Below are 20,626 nucleotides of genomic sequence, written 5' to 3'. Positions count from 1 at the left end.
GGACCTTGCTGCCTCCAACATGAGAGCGATGCAACCCAGAAGACATGCATTTTCATAATCGCAGCTGTGATAACTTTAAACCTTGGGAAAATATTCGATTAGCTTTTCTTGTCTTTGCAATCAGTTTTTCGCTTCACGCGAAGTATTTCGAGACTCTCTCACTAGATGGTGCAGCTGTGAGCTTACCACTAAATAGCGCATTCTCTGCTAGCCGTTTGATCGAAAACGTTTGTTGGCCTAGCTCATGAGAAGAGTAAATGAACGGATCTGGGGAAGAATCAAACGTGCGCAAAGAAATCCGTGTGTATGGGTGGCTCGATGTTGAGACAACGCATGTGTTGGTGAAATTGTTTGCGAAATGGAAGATTTATGCTTGTAGGTTACTACCATTACGTATTGGCAACTTGTATTTAACTGACATAGATCATCGGAACGTTTGATTACCCTATTCTGCCGCCCCTGTACCCAAACACATCGACAATATTAAAACCCAGATGGCAGCAGCTGGTATTAGTGAATAATAAAGAACTTCGTATTTAACTCTTACCCTGTTTTTAGGAACGGATGTAGTAGGCTCTCAATATAATTATAATGCCTGCCTAAACTAAACATATCGTGAAATGTCAGCAACGGAGGACGTGGAACGTTACATAACTCAAATATGGTCAGAGAATTCGCAGAAGATGGAAACACGACAACTGTTGTCAGTGCCCACACAGGCAAAAGGTACAACATTAATATTTGATATACACTAATGCGTGCTTGATATATTAGCTACATTTAATACATGTGCCAATTGATATTTGTATTCACTTGATTACAAACAGTAAATGTCATGATAACTGGTCTCTGATCGTAACACTTAGGAAAGAAAAACAATGACGTAACTGGTCAGTTCCAAAATAGCGTAAAATGTGAGACTTAGCTGATACAGGTAAAGGAAAAGTACTCCCCTAAGATACGAAAGAAGGAGGATCTATTTGGAAAGTAGCTTTGGAACCACTTAATCTAAGTTCGAGACACTTCTCCGTCCTTCCACACCTTTACAGGGGGCCGTGATGGTTCGAAAACATTCGAAAACATTCTAGAAACTACGAGTGTCTGGTTGAACGATCCAGAAGGCGGTGGGAACTACTCGGGAGGCGTAATACACACGGCCGGCCGTTCTGCTCTCAGTAACAGGCGCCTCGCGAGAATACTATTTGAATTGAAAAGATTGTAAAGGTACCTATCCATGACAGAACAAAATGTCGAATTTTCAAAGCCGTCTTACGCCCAATTTTGATATATGCTGCTGAAAGTAGATGTAGAGAGAAAGTTATCAAGGAAGACTTTGAGAGAGACAGTCAGAAGCGAGAACATTCGAGGGGTGTGTAACAAACGATGTTAGACAGGAGGAGATACTGGATTAACGATATCAGCAGAATGGATCCACAAAGAATCTGCAAATTTGCAAGGGACAAGTGACCACAAGGAAAAAGAGACGTAGAAAGACCAGGGAAGAGGTGACGGATTCTCTTTGACATGAAAGAACAGGCAACAGCCAATTATAACAGAAGGAAGGAGAAGAAGAAGTGAAGGTGTTACATTCCACACGCGTTCTTTGACCTTTGCATTTTGAATGCTACAAGATAAAGTAGAAGAATAGAAAATATTAATTTACATATAAATTACTACGAAATGTACCAATAAACCACGAAAGGTACACGTATTGTCTACCACTTTATAGATTTTGCGTGCCTAGCTCCAATGGTCATTAATTATAGGAATCGCACAAAAAAGCTAAATGCACCTATTTTGCATTCAGCCGCCGTTTTATTGTGTAATGGAAAGACACCAGAACGAAAGTTGCGTACTGTTAGCCTCTTTTCATAACGTTGTTTTGTGTCACTAGTTTCGTTTCCATCTCATAATTCTACGTTTCTGTTATCGGTTGCAGAAAATTAAAATGTACGAGGTTGCGTAGTCTAAGAGGTAAGAATAACACCAGAGATTCTGCAGACAGACGGCAGATGGAGAGACACGATCAGCAACATATGCGTCGTGCAAAGTAGGCAAATAAGAGAATTTTCTACTTTTAGTGTGAGCAGTGCGCTAAGACATAGTCCTTCAGCGAGGTGCGTCATCGCTGCAAATGACGTATGTAAATCTTTGGACGTATTTAGCATAAACATTGTCTCCCTTGAGGGCACGTTCTCAACAAGGGAAATGATCTAGCTTCGTTATCTGTTTTTTTATATTTTTTAAAGTTTTACAATTATATTAGTGTTCCCTAGGTGGATTATTTGTTTTTATTTATATTCTTCATTTATTTTATTTGTGTAAAATATTTTTCTATTTTGGGTTTGCTTGTATTTGGCTGTTATATTTAATACTGTACATGTATAAGTTTAGTTAATCTGTTTGTGTAATATTTTTCATTATTGTTGTATGTATTATCAGTGTTTGCCTGTTATTGGCTTCTTGCTGTTGGAAAACACTTAATAAATAAAAAAATAAATTTAATAATCATCGTCACCATCATTTCGGTATATTATGCTTGAGTTTGTTTCCGAAACCACTGAAGACTAGAACTATCATAGAATTAGGAGAAAACGAATGTGTAAATGGTTCGATGATACCCAGCTAGACAAATGGAAATAAAGAAGTATTCCCACTCAAATTTCACTTAAAGTAGTATTTTATTTTGTTCTTATATTGGACAAGGTACAGACAGAAGTTTTCTTGGAAATTGAGACGTAGCGTGATGGAAGGCAATGAAGGGGCCATGATATTAAAACTTGGCAGCAATTTCAGGTTGTTAAAGTCAGTTTTTAACCTCTGTAAATCGCTAATGCTTGCTAATTTTTACACGATTATGAACACTGTGCCTTGCGAAGCAATGTTGGAGCAATACATTCTCATTTTCCGGCTTACAATCTGCACGGCACCTTTTGTGGTCTAAGCACCCTGAACTTGCGAGTCTCAGGACTCGGCTTCGTAAACACACCGTAGCATGGGGCCCTTGTGTTTGGCGCGTCTCAGATTTCGCAATAAAACGAATTTCTTGTCTGAGGAATGTTTTGGAATTTAGATCTCAGATGAACACTTTCTTTATAAACTTACTGTATAAACATATAACCTGAAATAGTCTCCATCTCACCATGTTGATACTTTCAGTCAGACGAAAATAGTAGGAAATTTGAAGTTTTTGCAACGGTTTAAAGTTAATATAGTTTTAGGGGTTGTAACACTGTATGATAACGTCTATTTTTACCAGTGTTACCTGAAAATCAAGGCGGTACCTTCGTCCAGAATATTGATAACTACCAACAAACCTATACAGCGCCACCAACCAGAAGACGACATTCCACAAATGAATAAGAAGTTTCATGTAAAACTTTGTAGACATGTTTATATGTTCGTTCCATTAATATAGTACATATAAAGTGCTTAGCTGCAGAATTAAAACAGATAGATTTATAAAGAAGAAAATATGCATGATTTGAGGTTTTCACAGTGGAGAGTACGAAGATTTCTGTCTTCTGGGTTGTTGCGCTGTGTAGTATATTACACGGCGCAACACCCAAAAGGAAGAAATCTTCAAGAAAATATGTGCGTTGCGCGCGGTCGTCTTATTTTATATTTATACAAAAATGTTATTAAACACGTTTTATCAAACACATGCATCTAATCACTGAAATGAATTTCACGACGTTATTTTTAAATAGTGGAAGAGTTGCTTTACTTAAAATGTTTGCATGGCTGCTATGTTGATGAGGGATTATGGTGCTTCAGAATTGGTACAACTTATCATAAGATCCTTGGAGGAACAGACAAATACACACATTCGTAAAGTCAAACAAGATACGCACCTTCCCATAGTTTTGTCTCGTTCCTGAAATATTTAACGACAATGCCTCAGCTGCAAAGCGCCAGGTGCCAAATAAAATGGAAAATGATTTGAAAGGAATTTGGCTGATATTCCTCAATAACGGAAGTAAAATTCGGCAAAATGGTTGTACTATACTCGTACATATTTTATTGTTAAAAATTATCATTCCGTTTTCTAATGCATTTGGTAAAATGTTCCACCAGTCTCATGATTCTGTTTTGTATAATATTTTCAATTGTGCCATTTTGGTCCGCTCCTTTTCGTAATTAATTTTCATATCAAGTTTAATTACATCAAGTGTGCCTTTTGGTTATTCTAAATACGCTCCTCAACCTAAACACACGTAACAGTCCTTGGGGGCATAGAACGTGCACCAAAAACACCGGACGCTCTTCTGTGTTTCTCGGATTCTAGCCACATTTTAGTAATTCGTTTATCGAACTTCAATCCAATTAAATTCCTTTATTACAGCAAAGCGCCTATGACAGCAAATACTAATACAAACATACAACAAAAATACAAATTAAATACAAAAACAAATAAACTACCAATGTAAACACTAATATAAATATAAAACACTAAAAAATACTAAAACAATGCAAGGAAACAAAATAAAAGCATTTCAATAGTTTTCATAATATCTGGGAAACTAAACGAGTCCAAAGTTCGTGTTTGTTCCATTCTTTCAATCCGGCAGCCATATTAAACGTGTCACTGTGTTCTCGTTAATTACTGAAAGTAAGTGAATACCATTCAGGTGTAAAAGAGGGGACGCTTATTGTTTTATACATCGGCTAAATATTGCACTCATTCTCGTACAAGCCACAAGTCGTCCATTGCACATAGTATGATAGTTGTCACTACACGACAAGCCAGATATGTCCATTGGTGCAACGTTTTACGTTCTGATTTTTTTTGTGTGTGTTCTGTCTGACGACAGGTCCATATGAACAGGATCCTTCCATCCTTTTCTCGGACTGGGACCTGTTCATATACGTTCTTGGCAGATGATCCAGAAGTGGTTTGCCATTGCCTTCTTCTGTGTGTGAATGGAGTAATTGTTGGGATGCCACGGAGGAAAACTCCGTGTTGCCTAGACCACGGCCTTGCCCAACACAAGTTATAAATTCGAACCCGAGACCCCAGGATTACAAGGCCAGCGTTCTAACCGGTAGACCACCTCATCTTATTATTATTTAGTGTTCTGTCTGACGACAGGTCCATATGAACAGGATCCTTCCATCCTTTTCTCGGACTGGGACCTGTTCATATACGTTCTTGGCAGATGATGCAGAAGTGGTTTGCCATTGCCTTCTTCTGTGTGAGAATGGAGTAATTGTTGGGATGCCACGGAGGAAAACTCCGTGTTGCCTAGACCACGGCCTCGCCCAACACAAGTTATAAATTCGGGCACCGCCGGGAATCGAACCCGAGACCCCAGGATTACAAGGTCAGCGTTCTAACCGCTAGACCACCGTGGCTATACGTTCTGATTACATCATTTGAATTCGTTTTTACCAACGTAATGTTTCATTTTATATCCATTTAGTGCTATTTCATATCAGTGATCAAAGGACGTAATAGGCCAGACACGGTTGCATCTCTGTCACGTGACGATAATCCCGGATTTTATTCTGTATTGATTTTGCTTATTATGAAACCACAGCATCAGGGATTACATACATTGATCTGAAAAGGTTTGCTTTTATCGGTACTAATAGTTTTTTGTCTGACAGGGATTAATAAACTGCTTACGCCGACTGGGGCGAATGCACAAAGCAAGAATTGCAGGTGACAAATACTAAGCTCTACATTAGTTTAAATGTGAATGAAATGAGGGTTTTCTGTATTATTCTGGTGTTTGGATGATGTTTTGTTCTGGTGCTAATTAAATCGTTAGATGTGTAAAGGTAATGATACTTAATTAGTGATAACTGAAACTGGTAATAATTAATTTGCTTATTTGTTTTTTAGCGTGAAACTGAATCCTGTCATCTGTGTGGAAAGAAAATAATTAAGTCCGAGTTAGTAGAATTAAGAAAACATTGGCTCTATGAGGGAAGATACATTCCACGACAACAAATCGAGGAAAAGAAGGAATAGGACAAAGGGGAGTAAGAATGGAAGAGGGAACGACGAAATAACCCGCTATGCTCCACATACAATGGCTAGTTATTCTGTCAACAATCTATGCTTAGGTATACATGTTCAGAATTCCACATTTGCTTGAAGATCACCTGCTCTAAGGGTTCGCTTAATCTGCTACGTGTTGCTTGACGGCTAATGAGGAAAGGAATGAAACTCTTTGTCATGTGACATGAAACGTGGGTGTCCACAACACCTTTAATCTCGTTTCCTAATTCAGCAGCCACAGAAAATAATAACTCAGAAAGCATGACGTAGATGTAGATCAAGTGTTTCGGATTTTTGGTTTTATGGGATTCGTTTTTGTATATTTAGATAGAAATTAAAGTTTGTAATATAAAGTGACACTGTGGGCTAGTGCGCAGTTTTACTCAGGCAGCAATTTCTACTAACTTAATATTTGAAGCTGTGTTGTGTAAATAAGTTACAGATTATTAGTAAGACATTTTCTTGTTGTTATTGTATTATTATTATATATTGGAACAACATGTTAATTATTTACAGATTTGTATTCCTTAAATTTGCATGTGAAAGTTATTATTTTCGGAACAAATGAAAATAATTAAATGACATTTTTAGGTCCTTGGAGACCATCTTCTGACTTCTCGCATATATAAATACGGTACACGAAAACGTATATCGCTCTTATTCAATTTAATTTAATAGTAATAGTGTAAAACTGAGTGGGTGTGAACTATTTTGTCGTGACTCTTTAAAACATGATTATGTAAAAGCTAATATAAAATCTTGGATAATACTTAAAACACAGTTTTTTAAAGCTCAAGAAGTATTTTCAGTACCCTGTAGTCTTTGTTTAATGTAATTCTGTTACACATAAAAAGGAGTAGCATATGCATTTTCACTTACATCAGATGGTAAATTTTAGGTGAAGTTAATTGGAGATTAGTAGTGCTATCAGAATTGAGCACGGAGTAGAAGCTGAATATCACAGAGGAACATGTGTTGCCCTTGTGTTGAGAGAACAAGTTGTCAGCCTGTCTGCATGGCTCAAAACTTTATTTTTTACAAAAAAGAGCATTAAAATAAATAAATAAAAAACGACAAAACAATTATTTACACAAATTTAATAAAATATGCAATTATAATAAATATTTCAATCACACAAAAAAGAAAATTTAGAACGGATGTAACCTGCATAGTAAACGAAGAAATTCACAACTGCTTTTCTTTCTTTACTGAGTGTAAATACGCCATTGAATACATTAATTTGCGAAACCCAACAAGGACAGTCAGGTCGGAAGCGTGCAACACAACTACAAGACACTGACGTCTGGGGAGGACTGGTGCTTATAGCAGTGCCATCGTCAAACAATGAGCAGCAAAGCTGATAGGAATCCCCAATCCCTCAAGTTCTTGAACAATATCAAACTTCCCGTTTCTTCATTGTCTCAGTGGATCTCAACAAATTATGTAGACGCTTTGTCGTATTTGCCCTGTCCTTTGTCAGCATCAAGCTCCCTAAGTCCTGAACCTTAGAATGTACTATTACGGCAATAAAGTACATCGAATTAGAAGCAGAAATCTTGATTTAAGGGCATTTTAGACGCCCGCAGCGTCTAAGTTTACCCTTGTGATGTATGGTGAAATGTCTTTGCAAACACTTCCTCCGTGTCCGCCCACTATTCACAATACACCTATAATATTTCGGCGATGTCACCGTAATTGACGCCGATTTGCAGCCGAGGTGGTCTCGGTACACATTTGTAGGACTACGATCACCTTCGTCCATCGCAAGTAATTTTTGCAGATGTGGAGTAAACCTCCTTATAATGGAACTGGAGGTAACTGGACTTGTCCATCGCCGCGGGAACTTTCTGTCAGCGGCATTCATTACCGGCACTTCAGTCAATCCACATGTGTGTTAATACACGGTGAAGGAAATATATAAAAACAACTTTTATTTCCGTTTCAGACATGTTCCGTCGAAGGCTTCCACGAACACGAACTTTGATACTCATACGGGAAAAGCTGTTCAGTAAACTGGGATGTCTCAGAAGGTAAATTAATTTAATTCAGAGAAGGTACATGCTCTCTGACTTGTTACACAGTACACATTCATTGCAGTTACGTTCCAAATCACGAGCAGAATTGTAATGTTACTCATACAAACGCGTGTCAGTTTTAGTTTTTCATTTTGCTTTGTAGTAAACGAGGAGGAACTATGAACATATTTCCAGTCTGCATGTTTCGTCTTTCAAGCTAAATCGTGCTGCCATCTATCGGTGGTCCTATAAACTACATGTTATAGATTTCTATTAAATGTCGTATGCCATGTGTGTCATTAAAACAGTTGAAACTCGTATTCTACAATCGGAAATACCAACTTGACGAATGATCAAAGTCGTGCGATGGAAGGAGTATCATCCGCCATTACCCAAAATCTTCTGCGAGAACTGGTAACAGCATCGTTAGTGGGAATGTCATCGCACATAATACGACGATCTCCGATACACATGTAATATCTCAAAAATGGCTGGAAAGAGTTTCATTACATTCGGGGCTGAATAATTAATTATTACGTTCTTATGGATTCATGTGCATTTGTCTGTAAATGTGTCACTTCTACAGATTAAGACGATAAATACTTGAGTGTATGAAGAGAGTAATGGTACCAATCAGAGGTTGCTTTGATTACCAATATGTGTTGTTATATACGTTTAAGGAGACTGTTTTTAACTTTTGCAAACCCCAGGGAGTAGGCGACTCTTTTCCAGTCCTGTTACTTGTTACATAGTCCATTAAATGAAATGTGTATTATGAAGCAGTAGCTATATTCAGAATCAGAGCCGCCCGCACTCGAGATTGATGTTAGTTGTAGCAAAGATGCCGATATATGTAAAAGTTGTAATTATCCGACGACGGAATTTTTGGCGACTTTTCAAATATTATTTTGTACTCTTACGCAAAAGTTTGTCGCTTACCCTGGAGGAAGAACGCGGACGGAGACGTTGTGTATCTTCTGGGATATTTTGCTGCGTATTCTCGTAAAACTTGACGGACCTTTCCGATGTGTTTACTGCTTCCATCATCAGGGAGGTGAGTCGTCACTGAACTTGCCGCGTGAGAACCTAAAATGCATCGAACATTAAATGTCAGAGATTTTCTATTTCTTGAAAGTAAAAATTTTGATTGTGATATTCTGAGCCGTAACGTCACGTATCTTTGTAGGTGGTTACCAACGTTTTAGGGGAATGTGTCTCTCGATCTTCAGGGTAAAAATTATAAACGGTGGTGATGTGGATGCTTTGACCTATAGAGGAAATTGAAAAATACGAAGAGAGAAATCGGAAAGGGACGGCTAAACGTTGACAACAAAGAAGACCACAATCTGTGGACTGTGTTTTTGAACAGGGCGACGGACCTAACAACGATGGAGCAAACAAAACGGAAAAGATGAAATCAGCACCAAAATACACACACGAGTTCTTTGCAATCGTTGAATTATTAATAAAGAGACGTCAGTTTTTCTACTCAGACAGCTTTGGTCTTCAGCTGTTTAAATTGGTGTTGATGTCTTCTTATGGAACGCGAACCAATTCCGATACGTTATAAGACCTTGTAATGTCTATGGCAGCATTCGGCACTCGTTTCGCATACCGTCGAATCCTAGTCAAACCAAAATGTCTTCCTTCATACAACCAAGACGATATTAAATTGTATTATGCAAAGAATCACTGCACCAGAGTTTTTGTATTTTCAAAAATCTATGGCCCTATCGCGATGTTGCGAGTGCCGCCCGCCATATTGGTTGTATCGATCGCAGGAAATTGAAAAGTTCGATTTTGGGTTAGTCCCTAATAGCGTAAGGTCTGTACCAATTTCTATGCAATCCCGTCGAGCGGTTCTCAAGTGGAATCAAAGCAGCGTAAATACAGACAGACGGACAAAACCAGCTCTATCTGCGCTCATTTTATGCACATTACGTGAAAATTGCATATAAAGAAAAGGCATTCCTGGTCGCTTTGCTGCAATGTACAGCTTTTACAACGAAACCTACCACGCCACAGCCTCCTATACCACACAATGTTACAGTCTGATCTCTGGTGGCCAGACGACACGGAACCAAGTAACCAGTTAATCGTTCCTAGAAAAGTGTCAATTGTCAGAGATGCTTCAACTGAACGAACTTTCCAAAGAGTCTGATCTACTTAATGGAAGTTTTAAATAAGAACTCGACGTAAAGTCTGAATGATTTAATCCACTTCGGCTTCCATAAATCGGTGAATGCAAGAAGTCATTATCGCTAATTGGTGTCTGGAAATCGGTACGAATTTTGAATATTAATCTTTCACGCTGTCTCATATAAAATTTTCAGTTGCAGTAGGGCACGGTCCAAATCAGAAGTCGGAGTTAATCTGATGTATTAAAACCGTTCTCTAGGAATAGGGAATAGGAAATTTCGTGTCACTGATTGTTTCAGGCGGCTTAGCAGATGACAATTGCAATTAGCTCGACCACGTCAGTCAGCTGTTCGCATGCAACAACTCGAAGACCACTGAATGTAGATTTGTTAAATCTGATATTGGCCAGTTTTACGTAAACTTGTCGACACTTTTCAATTTTCATTTCAAGACCGGACAACAATAATAGCCACTTCACATGCGCGGGGAACCTCAGAAATCCGCGCAAGTGTGAGGGATAAACCGCGGGGGCCCCAAGCAAAGGTCACTGACCTCCGGCAGTTCTGACGTCACTAACATCATCTGTAAGGACCAAAGTGAAATTATTGTAGTTTTGCTGACTTGTTCCTCCCTGCATATACGCTAGGTTCAGATACCTTCTGGACTAAATGTCTTGGCTGTAAAGTAATTATTTACCAGTAGATATTGCGTCGCAAACCACACAAATTGGTGTGCATTTTTTTAAGCTCCCTATATTTATTATAATTTCGTTCATCGCCATTTATAATCATCTTTATTTCGTCCACGTTATCTTCTTCTTCTTCTTCAATGTCGTTTTAGTAATTTATTCACTATAATTGTCCTTTCCATCACATGCTTATGTAAATATTTGATCAGTGATTCATTATTATAATTAATAAATTATATTAATAAATATGATCCGGTGTAGCTCAATCAGGTGGAGAACGGCAGTCGAATCTCTGCAGGGGCAGCGATTTCTCTTAAAGCGCTCGGAACATGTAGCTGACCAGTTGTCTGCATGTGAGTCCCAATTCATCTTCACTGGGTGATGTTTAGGCCCAGGGAAAATAATTGTTTTATTTTTGCTATCATAGTTAAAAATTGACCAAAAACAAACAAATCTTCATTTAAATTGTAACAAATTTATGTATGCTCCCATAACATGCTCTCATCGGGTTCACATCACAATATATTATTTTCAACAAAAGACTGTGATTTTATGTTAAATTCTACAATTCGACATCCGTCAGGACCCACAGCATAGGCGTACATTTCTAGCTCATAGGACACTTTTATTTTGGATTTAAATGTGTTGGGTTTAGAAGTAAGTAATTCTTTCGGTTGTCTGTTTTCGTGAAGCATATATGATTCTCATTACACTGTGTAATTGTATAGATTCTCTCTGTTGGAGGTAAATGATAAATATGTACAAAAGAATTCCTACGCTCGCGTTGTGTGAAAATATTTTAATAAAATTTTAACTTAATGATTACAGTTGTTCAGACTTTCGTACAAGGAAATATTTCGTTTGCTTTGTATCTGAATCACATTGAACCGCTAAATTTTTTACATATTGTTTTTAGTATATACATGAGAATTATTCTACAGTGCGTAAATATTGTCATCTTTAAATATCAGTTACAAATTTTTAAAAATATTTGTAAATTCTCGTTAGTTAGGAAGGAAAATGAAGTATTATATTTTATTGTCACCCTAATGGCTGATCAAAGGACTAGCTGTATATTTATTTTAAACACTTGCGTGTACGAGAATTTATGTATGCCGAAGTATTAACCGTCTGTGACATACAGATGGTTCAAATTTGTAAGATAATGAATCTGCTGTTACGACAGCACCGTTCAGGTTGTTTAAAAATGTGAAAGGATTATAACAGCGTTGTTTAGGGGTAAGTTTTTATAATGGATATTAATATGTTTAGTTGACATTTACTGTTACAGATGTGAGAAATATATTTGGAATTTTACGTTACTGCATTCCAGCCAAAAGAAATACATTTTATGCTGTCATGGTATATATATATATATATATATATATATATATATATATACATACATACTACCTCACATTTTCTGTACGAAATCGGTCTATAGGTCGACGAGTTCCATAAGATACAGAACGTGTTAAAAAAAATTCTAAAACGGTCTGTTAGTTCTCTAAGTACTTTTAACACAAATAAACACTGGGCCGAAGATAATCACTTGTAAAAATTTGTATGAACCGAATTGACCTATTTATAATATAATTGACCTGATTAAATTCCATTTAAAATTTCAAGTTAATTTTAAATTAACATAGCTGAGCCATTTAATTATCAATTTCTACTGGAGATTGTACTTCAACACTGGAACATATTGCCACTAATAAACCACTGTTTTAAGATATTAATAATAATAGAAATTTAATTCAATTCTTTATTATAATAATAATAATAATACGTCTTCATTCTAAGAAGGTCTATGAATTTGTAGCACGTGAATATCCCTAAATTCCTTTAATAAGTTTCAAGAATTTCGTAACATATGAAATATCACCACTCGTTTGAAGTAATCTTGTATATTTCGTAGGGCACATGACATAAACCATGCTCTCTTTAAGCAGGTCCATGGTTTTCGCAAGAGATGTTGAATGTCTCAGAACTTTCAAGAAGACCCGCAGTTTCGCGAGGCATAAAATATCCCCGGACTCACTTTATGAAGGTCCATGAGTTTCGTATGCCACGTAAAACATCCCCATACACCCCGTAATTTAAGGAGTTCTATGACGTTTTTAGGACACAGGTAATGACCCCACACTCTCTTTAAAGTCTGTTACCTAAAAATATCTCGTAAGTATAACATATTCAGTGAGATTTGTAAGATACAGAGGATGGCTGTCTTCTGGTCTGTAGCGCCGTGTAGTCTGGTAGAGGTCCTTGCTGCCTCCATCATCAGGGCGATGGCTAATGATGGATGCAGCAAAAACCTCTGAAACATTTTTCTACCAGACTACACGGCGCTACAACCCAGAAGACGGCCATCTTCCGACTCACCGCCATGAAAACTGGAAATCGTATTATCTAAAAATGTCTATGAATTTTATGATGTACATCCTTGGGTGTGTGAGGTACAGCGATGTGGTTGTGGTTGGCATTCCTGTTCTTGAACGCGATGTAAAAACTTGAAAACGAGCGACGCGAGGTGAAGGGTGCGAGAAGGAGAACAGGACACTCCAGCGGCTATGACGAAAGTCGATTCTCGGACATACCATTTCCGGCGAATGAAAGTTTCATTTGCCAACCCGCGTGTAGGATGCCAGTCACAGCATCTACACTGCACACATGTAGTGAACAACGTTTTGCTAAAATATACCAGACTTCGAGTAGCGAATATTTCAGTACATTTAGTGAGATTAGGGAGTCGGAAATATGGCTGAGCCCTATCTATGAACGTTTTATAAGAAATCTTTATTTCCACAATTTTTCCTTAGCGATCTAATTTTTCTTTCTTTGCTCGCTTTAGATTCGCATTAGAAATATTAATATTTAATTTGATGTCTGGAATTTGTTGATCTAGTCTCGTAATACAATACGCAGATCTCACACTGCACATGAATGTAATGAAAACTAAAGTATCTCAAGGCAATTCCTAGTGCATATGCGCTATTGGAATAACACAACTCAGCGCATGTTTGTATATGTACTCGATTCCTTCCGGCACAAGAGTGAGGATTGCTATTACATAAACAGACTATAAAAAAGTTTATACGAAATATAATCAACGTGTAATGCTCCCACTTCGAAGACCTAGGCTCAGTTGAATAGGTCATATTAAAATGAATCTTAGATAACTAGTTCAGTAATGTGTAGACTGAACTGATTCAGGATTGGGTCCAGTGGCAGGCAATCTTGAAAAAGATGTTTCGTCTTTTTGATCTCAACGAGAACAGGTAATTGCACACAAAGGAACGGATACGTTTATAACTAGAGAGAGATATTCCTTTATTAGGGGTTGGAAAAATTGGAGATAGCCATAGATAAGCGGGTTTGTGGCGACTGCAATATTGGCAGACCGATGTCTGGTGCAGGTTGACTGTAGAACTAAATTTTTTGGGAACGAGAAAAATTATTTGGAAAATGAACAAATCAAGGGCAAAATTAATTATAACCATTTGGGTTTATACAAAAACCGACTTTTGAGAAAACAGGTTTTCGAACTCCAGTATTTCCAAAAAACCGATTAAACCGGTTTTCGAATTTTTACAGAAAAAGAAAACAAAATATAGTTAAAACATTAAAAAATATTTATACTTATTTTAAATTTTTTCAGTTTATTTAATATTTATGGAACTACAAAAATATAACAAAATAAAATATACTCTATACAAAACCAAATAAAAATTAAAAATCCGTACAAAATATGAATTATAAACTATGTCGGTTGCTAGATCCAAGTTAAAGATTTATATCCTCTCGAAAACTAATTCTAATGTTTTCTTAGCATCGCAGGAACTAGCTATTGGAACTAAGCCCAAATTAAAATCTTCCGCAAAATGGTGTACGTTATTATTCAAATATCTGCGATTTATTTTTCATAGTCCACTCATCTAAATTTATAGAGAATTTTTTTCCCATTCTTCTTAATACAATCCAATTCATTTATAATTTCACGTTTGGCATTGTCATAAAACACATGAATGAGATCCATTACTCGGGAGTTGTTTTTTGGTAATGAATATCCCCGTTGTTGCAAAGACTCTCGTATGAACGAGCTTGTTGTAACGCTATTAATGGACAATCCATCCATTGCAGCAAGTTTTGCTATAATTTCTTCTAAACTGCTCTTTTTCACGAAATTAAAAATAGAATGCGTTTGTGGATTTGCATGTCAAACATTCGCCTGACTCATGAAGATTAGTTTTACTACAACATGCTTGTGCCCGAGGCAAATTCAAGTCAAAATATTAAAGATTTTACTTACTTAATTAACTAATTTTTCTATATTAATTCTAGTATTTAAACCTGTTTTTTTAATTTTAAAAACCGGTTTTCAAATTTTACAAATCTATCCAAAAAACCGGTTTTTAAAAACCGACAAACCTTAATTATCCTCTTCTGCTAGGCCTTAAAGGGAAGCTGGCGGCTAACGGCATCATACTTACTCCACGGAGATAAGTCGTTCCCGGAGAGGCCAACAGTAGCTGAGGCACTCCAAAAATTCCCAACATTTAATGGTTCATTACCGAGTTTAAAACACCCGTCAGTAGTTCCTCTCCTGAGTCAATCCAGTTCATACCACCCCATCCTATTTCCTGCTTAATGTTATCCTCCCACCTACTGCTGGGTCTTTCTTGTGTCTGTTTCCTTTTCATTTGTCCATCAAAACCCTGCACGCATTAATCTTCGCTCCCATTCGGGCTACATGCCCCGCCCATCTCATCTTCCTCTACTTATCAGTCTTTTGATTTGGCGAAGGTACAACTTATGAAGATCCAAATTATGTAACTTTATCCGACCTCCTAGTAATTCATCCCGCTTAGTTCCAAATATTGTCCTGAGGATCATGTTCTCAAACACCCTCACTACGTTCCTCCCTTAGAGTCAAAGATAAAAGGGTCACATCCATGCAAACTACAGGCGAAATCATAGTTTTGTATATTTTAATCTTTGCGTTCTTAGACAGTGGACGGGAAGACAAAAGTTTCTGAGCCGAATGGTTGTAAGCATTTCCTCATAAATTGCTCCCAAATATCCGAACTTTGCTACATGTTCAAAGGATCCAGCAAATATCTTTATGTTAGGAATATGTCGTGCATTCCGGTGACGAGATATCAAAAATATACTTAGTTTAGTCTGTGTTTGCTTATTACTTGCGTAAATAAACGTTTCTATGTTTTTCTTTATGGTAATTATGTTATCCTCCAATAGACATACATCATCAGCTTAGACCAGTAGGTAATGCATTCCATTGAATTTCAGTCCCGACTGGTTTTCATGGACCTTTGTAATTGCGTTTTTTAAATCAAAGTCAAACACAATGGCGATAAAGCATATCCTTGTTTAAGACCATTTTGAATAGGAAACATGTCCAATACGGACTTTACTATACATTTCTTTTAATCACGTTTTAATTACTCTTAGTAATTTCATGGGTAAACCAAACTCAATGAAAATGTTGTAAAATACTTCCCTTCTATCTGAATCATAGGCTTTCTTGAGGTCTACAAATAGCAGATGTACTGTCTTACTGTTTTGTGGGTTGCAAACTCATTACATTTGTCTTTCAGATACTCCCTCTTTTTGTTCCTAGGTTCAGGTCGTTGTATAATTTTAAGATTATCTCCATTTACTTGGCTCGGATCCTGTAACCGTCACAATTAGGCTTGTTTCGTTTGATATATTTTCAAAATATACTTCGTCTAACCATGGCTTATGCTACTTCAATTCTCAATAACCTAGACTCTTCTTGGCTACGATTTTTGTATCCTCTCTAATGGTTTTCCAGGCCCTATTGATATCCACATCATGAAGTAAATTTTCCAGATTTTAACCTGATACTCTTCTGTACCTTTTATCTCGTTTAGTTTCTTGAGGTTAAATCTCTCCGTATCAGGCATTTGCTTTGCTCGTCTACGTACTACCAGTCTTTCTCTAACTTTTGCAACCATCAGAATTTGATCGGCATCACAATCCGCTCCCCTGAAAGGTCGGACTTCAGTTGTCCTTGAATGCAATCTCCTATCTATAAGAAAGTGGTCAATGTTATTGTGTGTCTTTCCACCACGTGATGTCCAAGTGAATTTATGAATGGTACATTCCGGGAACATAGTACTCTTGACAATTGGGTTTTTTGGATGTGGCAAAGTTTACTTTTCGAACTATATTATGATACTGATTTAGTGTAAACTGCCGTTTCCAGGTGTTGGTTTTAAAATATCTTGTCTAAATACTTTGGCATTGAAATCTTCTAACAAAATTTTTACGTGGTTCTTTTGGAATTTAACCAATACATGCTCTAGTTACTCGAAAAAATTATCCTTTATACCATCAGATTTTCCTCCGTTGAGGAATGCACATTCAGAAAAGTTATATTACACTAACGATGTCTAGTATTATATATATATATGACATTCCGTCGCTAACAAACCTTACCCTCTTAATGCTGGTAGATTCTCTTATGTGTAAAAAATCCTGTCCCCAATTTATGATTGGCATTCCCCTTTCCACAAAAAATGTATAAAACCTGCTGGTTTTGTACCACTCTTGTCCCATCTGACCTGTATTCTCACAAAATTCCCATTACATCTGCCCTATACAGACTCCTTACATTCCATGGGCCAAATCTCATGTCCAATTTCCTTCGCTCAGGTCGTTCCGAGGAATCCGCCTCAGTTCGATGACGTGCGCAACATTGCGTAACAGGTTGTTATTTTTACGATAAGGGGTTGCTGGCCCAACGTACGATTCCCAGTCTGGAGGACCACCCCTTGTCGGCTGTCCGTGACTGCTTATTTAATATGTATTCGCAGTTACCTGCCATATCTCGAGGCCGTCTCCTCCATTTGCAATCTGACGACGATGCATTCCTTGGGGTCGTACAGCGAGAAACGCCATTGTTAGAAAGATGATTAGTGATGATGAGGATAATGAAATGGAGGATCTGAACATTCAACTGGGATGAGGAATGACACAGATCTCTCTTGAAGAAACGTCAAATGACTCCAGTCCGCACGGTAATTCCGTAACTTTGTTGAACTAGAGTGCAGTAGAAAGTGTTCTCTGATACACGCAAACATTCGTGCTACACGCCCCGCCCATATCACAATCTTTGATATCTGAACATTACCTCCGCCATACTTTGTGAAGAGCGCAAATTCCGTGCATGGTCCTGTTTCATTTGACTGAACTTCTGATGCAACGCAGGGCACATAAAAAGACACTGAAGTCTAGAAAAACAGCTTTACTTTTCTATCTGGGAATGTATTAATTACCCAGTGTATAGCCGCGTCTTTACACACCCGGTAGATCCCACTGAAGCTTATTTGTTAATATGAAAGTAGACAGAACATACTTTATCTCACTTAACTGCAACCGTTCACAGCCTCTCGGGCGGGCTCGCAGTCCGAGCACGTCGCCGTTTTAATGTCACGTGATGTAAGCGTCAGTAATGCAGCGCCAAGACGATATCGCGATGTTCTGGTATTGTTCTCCCTCGCGTTCAAGTGGAATTGAAAGAACACAGGACGAGCATTCCGATAGCGAGCAGGGATGCCACAGTTCGGCAAAAACTTCCCTCTTACGCGCCACTGCAAAAGTTTTCGTTTCTCTGCTACTTACAAATGAGCAAGAAATTTGTTCTGTCCTTGGTTACGGGAGTTCGATGCTTCGTAGTAAGGGAAATTTAAGTTCGGAGACCGGCTATTGTGACTGATGTTTCTTATTCTCGCCGAGGTTCGTCCTGGCAAACGCCGAGATCGAAAAGTGAATTAGGCCAAAGCCACTTCATTCCTATTTTTTTTCTTCAGTAATCACGTTATAATTTGTTGCTAAATTCCCCGAGCTGCTGACAGTGTGTTGAACAAACAAACAAACAAGCAATAAACAATATTAGCATTACAATTTGTTACAGACTTACGTCTTTGCTTTAGAAAACTCACTGTGGGCATTTGTAGGCCGATATTCTCATGAGAATAACGACAGGTACTTGTCAATATTTGCCTTTAAACAGCGCCACACATTGAAACTAGTAAGAGTTATTTACTTTTATTTAATATTTATTTTATGTTTACTTTTTATTATATTGACATTAGGCTATAATTTTGGGATTTAGAAATTGCACTTCTATCTGTAAAACGTTTTTTCGTCGTCTATGGTCAGCTTGACCGTCGTGACCCCTTCCGGGGTTTTCTTGCAGAAGTACCACGGTGGATCTGAAAAATTGGAAATGTTGAAATGAAAACTGAAGCACAGAAAATAAAACAGTGACATGGGAACGAATTTCGTCTTTATAAACCGATACTATTTATACCAGTTGCTGGTGTATATAGAGCACAAAGTATTATTGTCAAAATATGTATGACTATCGAGGATACTATGACTTTAAGCGATAAAACATTGAAGGTGCTTGAAGTATAAGGATAAATCATACATGATTTTGCATAAATATATATCTATTTATTTTATTTATATAACTCATTGGTATTCTGTTTAGATTTCTGAAAATATCTTTATATATTTAATAAAAAAAATTGAAAGTGTTTAATAACGACCACAGAAATTACGTGCAGTTTTACTGGAAACTGTTGTCCAACAACTGAACTGTTTCCTCAAGGATTCTGAACCTTTACAACTGGTGACCAGTTGGAATAACTCTGTGTTGTCATTGGCCTGGCTGATATTGTCGTAAGTTTTCTTATGTCTTACAGACGTGGAATAACTTTAAATAGACTACGATCATTTCCTTTAAATCTCATGATCATAATTTAATTTGTCACTTTCACGAATTCTTCTGTGCCTAGTGACTGGCAGCTCTGTATGGAGGAGGTTATCTTAGCCATAAAAACCTGTGCTTTTTTTTAAATTTTCCTATTTGAATTACATCATCCTTTTATTATTTAAACACTTTTTCTAACTGCATTTTTTATTTGGGGAGGATGATAGAATTATTGTTGATAGGAAATTGTAAATCACGTTGTACGCCGCAATAGAGTCCTGTTATCCATAATTGTGTGTTTGTTATTCGTACAATTTGCTGGATATTTGTAGGACAACATAAACCCCGAAGATGGGAGTTTTCTGGGTTGTTGAGCAGTGTAGTCTGGTAAGAGTTTACCGAGGTTTTAGAGGTGATTGCTGCCTCCATCATCACGGTAATGAGTAAGCTGAGCGCGGTCACTGGTGGTTGAATCTTGTATCGTGTCTCCTTTATTTAAGAACGCCTTACAAACTGCATTGAGGCATGAATATACCTGCATTATAACAAGCCAGGACATTTCATAAAGCTTTGCAAAAATTAAATTTTACCGAGTGTTACCAATGACAGTAGAATAATCAGCGGTCCGTGTAGGTTTTTACATTAATATTGTATCGCATTTCCCTGTCCGTGATGTGGAATGATCCCCGGGCCTGTTAACGCTCTGTTTTAATACCATCAGCCTCTTCTACAAATTAACAGTGAGAACTCACCCACCCGGAACACTTTTATGTTCATCTGGATTATTACAAATGCACGACGATGTTTAAGACTGCTTTATTTTGATCTCATCGTATTAACTTAAGCATAAAATGGATGAACTTTATATGATATTTAATTATTTTAAATACGTAAAAATTTTACGTTTATTGTTTTGTGAAAAATAAAGTGTCCACTGCTTTCTTTCAAAATATAATGCATTTAAACGTTTAAGAATGCACGTTTAGTTCCACAATTATAAATATCTTTCATTATAC

General features: G+C 37.3%; 1 long non-coding RNA gene across 4 annotated transcripts in view; it reads left to right on the top strand.

The window, feature by feature from the left end:
- Positions 1-20,626, top strand: part of LOC110832272 (uncharacterized) — an 80,288-nt gene that overhangs the window by 10,553 nt on the left and 49,109 nt on the right. For 3 of the 4 annotated variants that reach the window (XR_015535192.1, XR_015535193.1, XR_015535194.1), the window contains exons 2-5: positions 559-726; positions 1,940-2,139; positions 5,849-6,072; positions 7,953-8,037. This is a non-coding gene — a long non-coding RNA (uncharacterized LOC110832272). Of the gene's footprint in view, positions 1-558; positions 727-1,939; positions 2,140-5,848; positions 7,199-7,952; positions 8,038-20,626 lie in introns of those variants that run through there. The other variant, XR_015535195.1, reaches the window with a different exon arrangement.

This window comes from Zootermopsis nevadensis, unplaced genomic scaffold, assembly GCF_977971745.1.
Source record: "Zootermopsis nevadensis isolate Lab colony 2312 unplaced genomic scaffold, Znev_1.0 Znev_ptg000014l, whole genome shotgun sequence".
Classification (NCBI taxonomy): domain Eukaryota; kingdom Metazoa; phylum Arthropoda; class Insecta; order Blattodea; family Termopsidae; genus Zootermopsis; species Zootermopsis nevadensis.
Note: the sequence above shows the minus strand (reverse complement) of the source record. Positions and strands in the feature narration are given on the sequence as shown.